The sequence below is a fragment of the Triticum urartu genome, chromosome 6A (genome assembly GCF_056163025.1).
Source record: "Triticum urartu cultivar PI428250 chromosome 6A, HENAU_Tu73, whole genome shotgun sequence".
Classification (NCBI taxonomy): Eukaryota; Viridiplantae; Streptophyta; class Magnoliopsida; order Poales; family Poaceae; genus Triticum; species Triticum urartu.
The window spans coordinates 260337528-260344844 of NC_141878.1; positions in this window are offsets into that span (position 1 = coordinate 260337528).

Genomic DNA, 7317 nt, shown 5'->3' on the forward strand with positions numbered 1-7317 from the left:
CGTTAGCTTTGGTTTCGTTCCGGAGTTGTGAGGATTTGTTCGACTACGTTGGGTCGTCTACTTCTTGGACTCCTTCTCCTTCCTTGTGGGATTTCAGGCAAGATGACCATACCCTCGATATCACTTCTATCTTTGCTTGCTAGTTGTTCGCTCTACCGCTATGTCGCGCTACCTACCACTTGTTATATCATGCCTCCCATTTTGCCATGTCAAGCCTCTAACCCTCCTTCCTAGCAAACCGTTGTTTGGCTAAGTTACCTCTTTTTCTCAGCCCCTCTTATAGCGTTGTTAGTTGCAGGTGAAGTTGAAGATTGTTCCATGTTGGAACATGGATATGTTGGGATATCACAATATCTCTTATTTTTAATTAATGCATCTATATACTTGGTAAAGGGTGGAAGGCTCGGCCTTATGCATGGTGTTTTGTTCCACTCTTGCCGCCCTAGTTTCCATCATACCGGTGTTATGTTCCTTGATTTCGCGTTCCTTGCGCGGTTGGGTGTTATGGGAACCCCTTGATAGTTCGCTTTGAATAAAACTCCTCTAGCAAGGCCCAACCTTGGTTTTACATTTGCCTAACAACTTAAGCCTTTTTCCCTTGGGTTTTTGGAGCCTGAGGGTCATCTTTATTTTAACCCCCCGGGCCAGTGCTTCTCTAAGTGTTGGTCTGAACTGGGCAGCCTGCGGGGCCACCTCGGGGCAACTTGAGGGATGGTTTTACTCGTAGCTTGACCTATCCGGTGTGCCCTGAGAACGAGATATGTGCAGCTCCTATCGGGACTTGTTGGCACATCGGGCGGCTTTGCAGGTCTTGTTTTACCATTGTCGAAATGTCTTGTAACCGGGATTCCGAGACTGATCGGGTCTTCCCGGGAGAAGGAACATCCTTCGTTGACCATGAGAACTTGTGATGGGTTAAGTTGGGACACCCCTGCAGGGTATAAACTTTCGAGAGCCCTACCCGTGGTTTTGTCACAGATGGTGATGAGGACATGACTACCTTGGATATGACCAAAAATATTGCATACATGCATATTTGTCAGGTGATTTCTAATGCAAACTATTCAATAATCTATTTATGTTATCCAGAACAAAAATACTTCACACACTTTTGTGTTTTGTCTAATTGCAGGTGTATGGGACATTTGTACAATCCACATATGAAGATAAGGGGAAAGAAGAAGTTTAGGTTATGTTCAAAAAGTCCTCTCACGTCACTTTTGGGCCAAGAGAAGATAGACTCCAAGTCTCTCACGTTCTGGATTCAGATTCGGACTACACAGACATACCTGACTCAAAATGCCAACAACTTTTTCATACGTACTCCGAATTGGGTGATTCTTTTTCTGTTGGATACTAGATTTCGTGCTCTTTCCAACCCAATTGGATTCACCTTCAAATTCGCCTGGAGAGTTGAGTTATGGACAAAACAATCAGATGTTGCAGTAGAATCCGAGTCAAACTACAAACCCAAAGGTGTTGCATCACCTCCACTTGGGCCCATGAGCCTTGTACGACCTGTAGCGACCAGACCTCAAACAGTCTGATCTCTGTGCTCCGGTGTCATCCCTGGATCAGTAATGCTGACACCACACAGTACTCGGAGGATTTATAGCAGAGTAGCAATCACACACTTATTACATCGAGTGTCTCAAAAGGGAACTTATTACAATAAATATGGCTTAAGGCCATCTAGTAACGATAACAACGGAAGGCTTGGAAGATAAGTGAGTCCATCAACTCCAACGGCATCACTGAGTATAGAACCACGACCTAAAAATCCTCAATCGTCGTCTGAAAAGTCTGCAACATTAACGTTGCAGCCCGAAAACGGGTCAGCACATGGAATATGCTGGCAAGGTAACACATAGAGAGTAATGGAATGCAACAGCTATACTATATGCATATTTGGCTGGTGGAAAGCTCTATGGTTACAGTTTTTGCGTAAAGCCAATTTTTCCCTACTTCAAAGGAATAAATTTAATTACTATCATGGTGGTTGTGAAACATTGAGAATGGTTGACAGCATCCTCAATCCCAATTAAGTAACATCATTAAAACCCAACAATATTAATTTTAGAGTAACATGTTGAGATTCACATGATAATCCAGGTACTAGATACTCAAGATGTCCATAACCGGGGACACGGCTAACCATGATTAGTTTATACACTCTGCAGAGGTTTGCGCACTTTTCCCCACAAGACTCGATCGCCTCTGTTTGGTTTCTCGCACTGCAGTGTGTTTGAGAAGACGGATGACCGAGACACAGTCTTTCAGAAGCGCTAGCACCTTACGACGGGTAGACCGGTACACCTACTTTCCCCTACATTTGCTAGTCTACCACTGTAAGAGTTCGCACAACTTAGTCAACTATGCCAGAGCCCATAATGGCTTGTGGCTGCACACGGAAGTTTCTAGTATGAAAAATCTCATGATCCCTTTGAGCCTAGGTGGCGGTCCAAAGAAAACAGGCAAGTCCTGGTAACCCCAGGTGCCTCAATCCACCCAGATGTGTGTTAGGTTGTCACCTTAGATAAACCCTTAATTATAAATCTCACATCTGTCATGGATATCACTCACCCAATCCAGGTCTACTAGCATAGCATGGCCTAATAAGCAAACGTAGAAGTAACTCCCAAAGGTTTGATAATAAACAGGTAATAGGTACTACCTCATCTACTTCCCATCCCACAGTTTAATTAGATCCTAATCATGCAATGTGTGAGGATTGATCTAATGCAATAAAACTGGGTTGTAGAAAAGGTATGATCAAAGTGTTACTTGCCTTGCTGATGATCCGCGTAACCTAGAGATTCGAAGTAACATGCGGCGCATTCCGGGTATTCTATCGCAGACAAACAACAAGCATACAATAAGTACTCATCTAATGCACAGGTAAAACTCAAATAAAAGATCTAACCAGAAAGTTCAACTTAAGAACTCCGGTTGGCAAAAAGAATCAAATCGAACGAAGCAAAAGAAATCAAACGGCGAAAGAAAACAACTTCGTTCTAGTAATCTGGATCTAGGGCAAATTTTACAGTAGCAAAAACATGTTTAAGTTGATTATTCGGAAAGAGGGTTTCGAGACGAAACTCCAGGCGCTTGAATCGCCTGATTTCGATAAACGAGCGAAAAGTTATACTAAAACGAAAATCGGATCAGAAATCGCGATCAGAAAATAACCGCGGAAAATCCGACGAAAAAGGAAAAACGACGAACAGAAATATATTTTTTAAACAGCATGGAAAACGAGGCGGCGGCGAACCTCGAAAGTTGCGCCGCTCCGGCGGCGGCGGGCGGCGGCTAAAGGTGGCGGCGGCTAGGGTTTTGCAGGGGCTGGGCTGGCTCTCTCTCTCGCCCGGGCGGGCGCCATATAAAGGCCTGGCCGGCGGTTTCCTGGCCGGGTACGGCCCGGAGTCGGTTTCAGTTTTTTTTTATAAATCCGCTCGGAAGAAAAATAAAAAGAAATACTAAACGGACTCCAAAAATCACGAAATAAATTTTGCCGGGTTTCTAAAATCAAGCCCGATAAAGTGAACATTTATCTGGGCCCAAACTACAACTTTGAAAAACGCGCATTTTTCCTAAATTCAAATAAAAATACCAAAAAACTCCGAAATAAATCTTATTTGATTTTTTTATTAAATCTTCAATATTTCTATATTTTGGGAAAGTCATTTTATTCCCTCTCTCATATTTTTGTAATAGAAATAATTGATGATAAAAAAAATAAAATCAAATGATCCTGTTTACATAATTTGAGAAAACTCAAATACGTAAATAACGAAATCCCCAACTCTCTCCGGGGGTCCTTGAGTTGCTTAGGATTTTTCTAGGATCAAAACCAAAAGCAAAATAAAATATGATATGCATGATGACCTAATGTATAACATTCCAAATTGAAAATTTGGGATGTTACAAACCTACCCCCCTTAAGATGAATCTCACCCTCGAGATTCGGGTTGGCTAGAAAATAGGTGAGTGTGGTCTTTGAGCAAATCTTCCACTCGCTCCCAGGTGGCTTCATCCTCCGTATGGTGGCTCCACTGAACTTTACAAAACTTGATAACCTTGCTGCGAGTAACTCGACTGGCAAACTCGAGGATCTTGACTGGTTTCTCCTCATAGGTCAAATTGTTATCCAACTGAATTGCTTCCAATGGCACTGTGTCTCTTAAAGGTATGTCAGCCATCTCCGCGTGACACTTCTTCAACTGAGAAACGTGGAACACATCATGCACTCCGGCCAATCCTTCTGGCAATTCCAACTTGTAGGCCACTTCTCCCATATGCTCCAAAACTCGATATGGCCCTACAAATCGTGGCGCTAACTTCCCCTTAACTCCAAAACGCTTAATCCCTCAAAGTGGGGATACTCGAAGATAAACTCTGTCTCCAACTTCGTAAACTGTCTCCTTGCGTTTAGAATCTGCGTAGCTCTTCTGCCTGGACTGGGCTACCTTGAGCCTATCGCGAATCAACTTCACCTTCCGTTCAGACTCCTTAATCAGATCTGGTCCAAACAACTGGCGGTCTCCAACTTCGTCCCATGACAATGGTGTCCTACACCTCCTTCCGTACAAAGCTTCGAAAGGTGCCATCTTCAAACTGGTCTGATAGCTATTATTGTAAGAGAACTCTGCATATGGCAAATTATCGTCCCAACTAGATCCATAATCTAGTGCACAAGCTCTCAGCATATCCTCCAAAATCTGATTGACTCTCTCGGTCTGTCCATCTGTCTGTGGATGAAAAGCTGTACTAAATTCTAGCCTAGTACCCAAAGTCTCATGCAACTGCTTCCAGAACTTTGAGGTAAACTGGGTTCCTCTATCTGATACGATTCTCCTCGGAACTCCATGCAAACATACGATCCTGGTCATGTATATCTTTGCCAACTTAGCACTGGTGTAAGTGGTCTTTACTGGGATGAAATGTGCTACCTTCGTCAATCGATCAACTACGACCCAAATCGAGTCATAGCCTGAACGATTCCTTGGTAATCCCGTGATAAAATCCATGCCTAGCTTATCCCACTTCCATTCGGGTATCGGCAATGGTTGCAACAATCCTGCTGGCTTCTGATGCTCTGCCTTTACTCTCTGACATACATCACAAACTGCTACATACTCCGCAATATCCTTTTTCATTCTGGTCCACCAGAAAATATCCTTCAAATCCAAATACATCTTGGTATTTCCTGGGTGAATAGAATACGGCGAGTCATGTGCCTCTTGCAGAATCAACTTTCTGATCTCCGGGTCATTGGGCACGTAAACACGGTCTTCAAACCATAGGGTGTCATGCTCATCCTCACGAAATCCTTTAGCTTTTCCTTTGCTCAGTTTCTCCTTTATAGCGGCAATCTCAGTTTTCTGAGCTTCTCTGATTCTATCCATCAAAGTTGACTGAATCTCCAATGCTGCTACATAGCCTCTCGGAACTATTTCCAAACATAGTTCACGAAAATTTTCTGCTAACTCCTTGGGTATTTCTCCCGTCATTAACGTATTGACATGGCTCTTGCGGCTTAATGCATCAGCTACTACATTAGCTTTTCCGGGATGGTAATGTAATTTCATATCATAATCCTTGATAAGCTCCAACCATCTCCTTTGTCTGAGGTTCAACTCCTTCTGTGTGAAAATGTACTTCAAACTCTTGTGATCCGTGTACACCTCACAATGATTTCCGATGAGGAAATGTCTCCATGTCTTCAATGCATGCACTACGGCTGCTAACTCCAAATCATGCGTAGCATAATTCAATTCGTGGGGCTTCAGTTGCCGTGAAGCATACGAAACAACTCTTCCTTCCTGCATAAGCACTGCTCCAAGTCCTCGACGTGAAGCGTCGCAATACACCTCATAATCCTTGGTCTGATCTGGCAAAATCAACACTGGTGAGGTAACCAAACGGTTCTTCAACTCCTGGAAACTAGCCTCACACTCCTCAGTCCATTTGAACTTAGTATCCTTCTTCAGCAACTCCGTCATAGGCTTTGCGATCTTTGAGAAGTTCTCAATAAATCTCCGGTAGTATCCTGCGAGTCCAAGAAAACTCCGGATCTCTCCAACAGTAGTTGGGGCTTCCCACTTGGTCACGGTTTCAACTTTAGCGGGATCTACTGCTATACCTTCTACAGATATAACATGTCCGAGGAATCCTACTTCCTTCAACCAAAATTCACATTTGCTGAACTTGGCATATAATTGGTGTTCTCTGAGCTTTCCAAGTATCAAACGCAAATGCTCCTTATGCTCCTCTTCATTCTTCGAATAAACCAGGATATCATCAATGAACACTACGACGAACTTATCCAAAAACTCCATAAACACTTTGTTCATCATGTTCATAAAATAGGCAGGCGCGTTAGTCAGTCCAAATGACATAACGGTATACTCATATAGTCCATATCTTGTGGTGAATGCTGTCTTAGGTATATCCTGTTCTCGAATCTTCAACTGGTGGTATCCTGATCGCAAATCGATCTTGGAAAACACTTTAGCTCCTTGCAATCGATCAAACAGATTGTTGATCATTGGTAGTGGGTACTTGTTCTTGATCGTTACTTCATTCAATCCTCGATAGTCAACAACCATCCTTAACGATCCATCCTTCTTCTCCACTAGAAGTACTGGTGATCCCCAAGGCGAAGAACTTGGGCGAATATATCCCTTATCCAGTAACTCCTTAATCTGCTTCTTAATTTCCACCAAATCTTTTGCTGGCATCCTATATGGTCTCTTCGATATTGGCCCAGTGCCTGGCAAAAGCTCAATCAAACACTCAATGTCTCTATCCGGTGGCATGCCTGGCAACTCTTCGGGAAATACATCTGGAAAATCCTTTACCACTGGTACTTCCTCCTGCACAACTCCTGATAAGGAATTTACTTGTGTCCTGTTTGGCGTATGTCGGGATACATACTTGATCCTTCTTCCTTCTGGCGTTGTGAGCAAAATTGTCTTACTGGCGCAATCGATGTTTCCTCTATACATCGACAGCCAATCCATACTAAGCATCACATCCAGACCTTGGGATTCCAAAATAATTAAATCCGTTGGGAAAACATGCCTTCCTATACTTAATGGCACTTGAAAACATCCTTGACTGGCCATGTACTCCGCTCCTGGTGAGCTTACTAGCATATGTGTTTTAAGAATCCTAGTGGGCAGGCTATACTTCTCCACAAATCCCCTTGATATGTATGAATGCGATGCACCAGTATCAAAAAGAACGAGTGCAGTAAATGACTTAACCAAAAACTTACCTATTACTGCATCGGGCTGAGCTTCAACCTCCTCCACG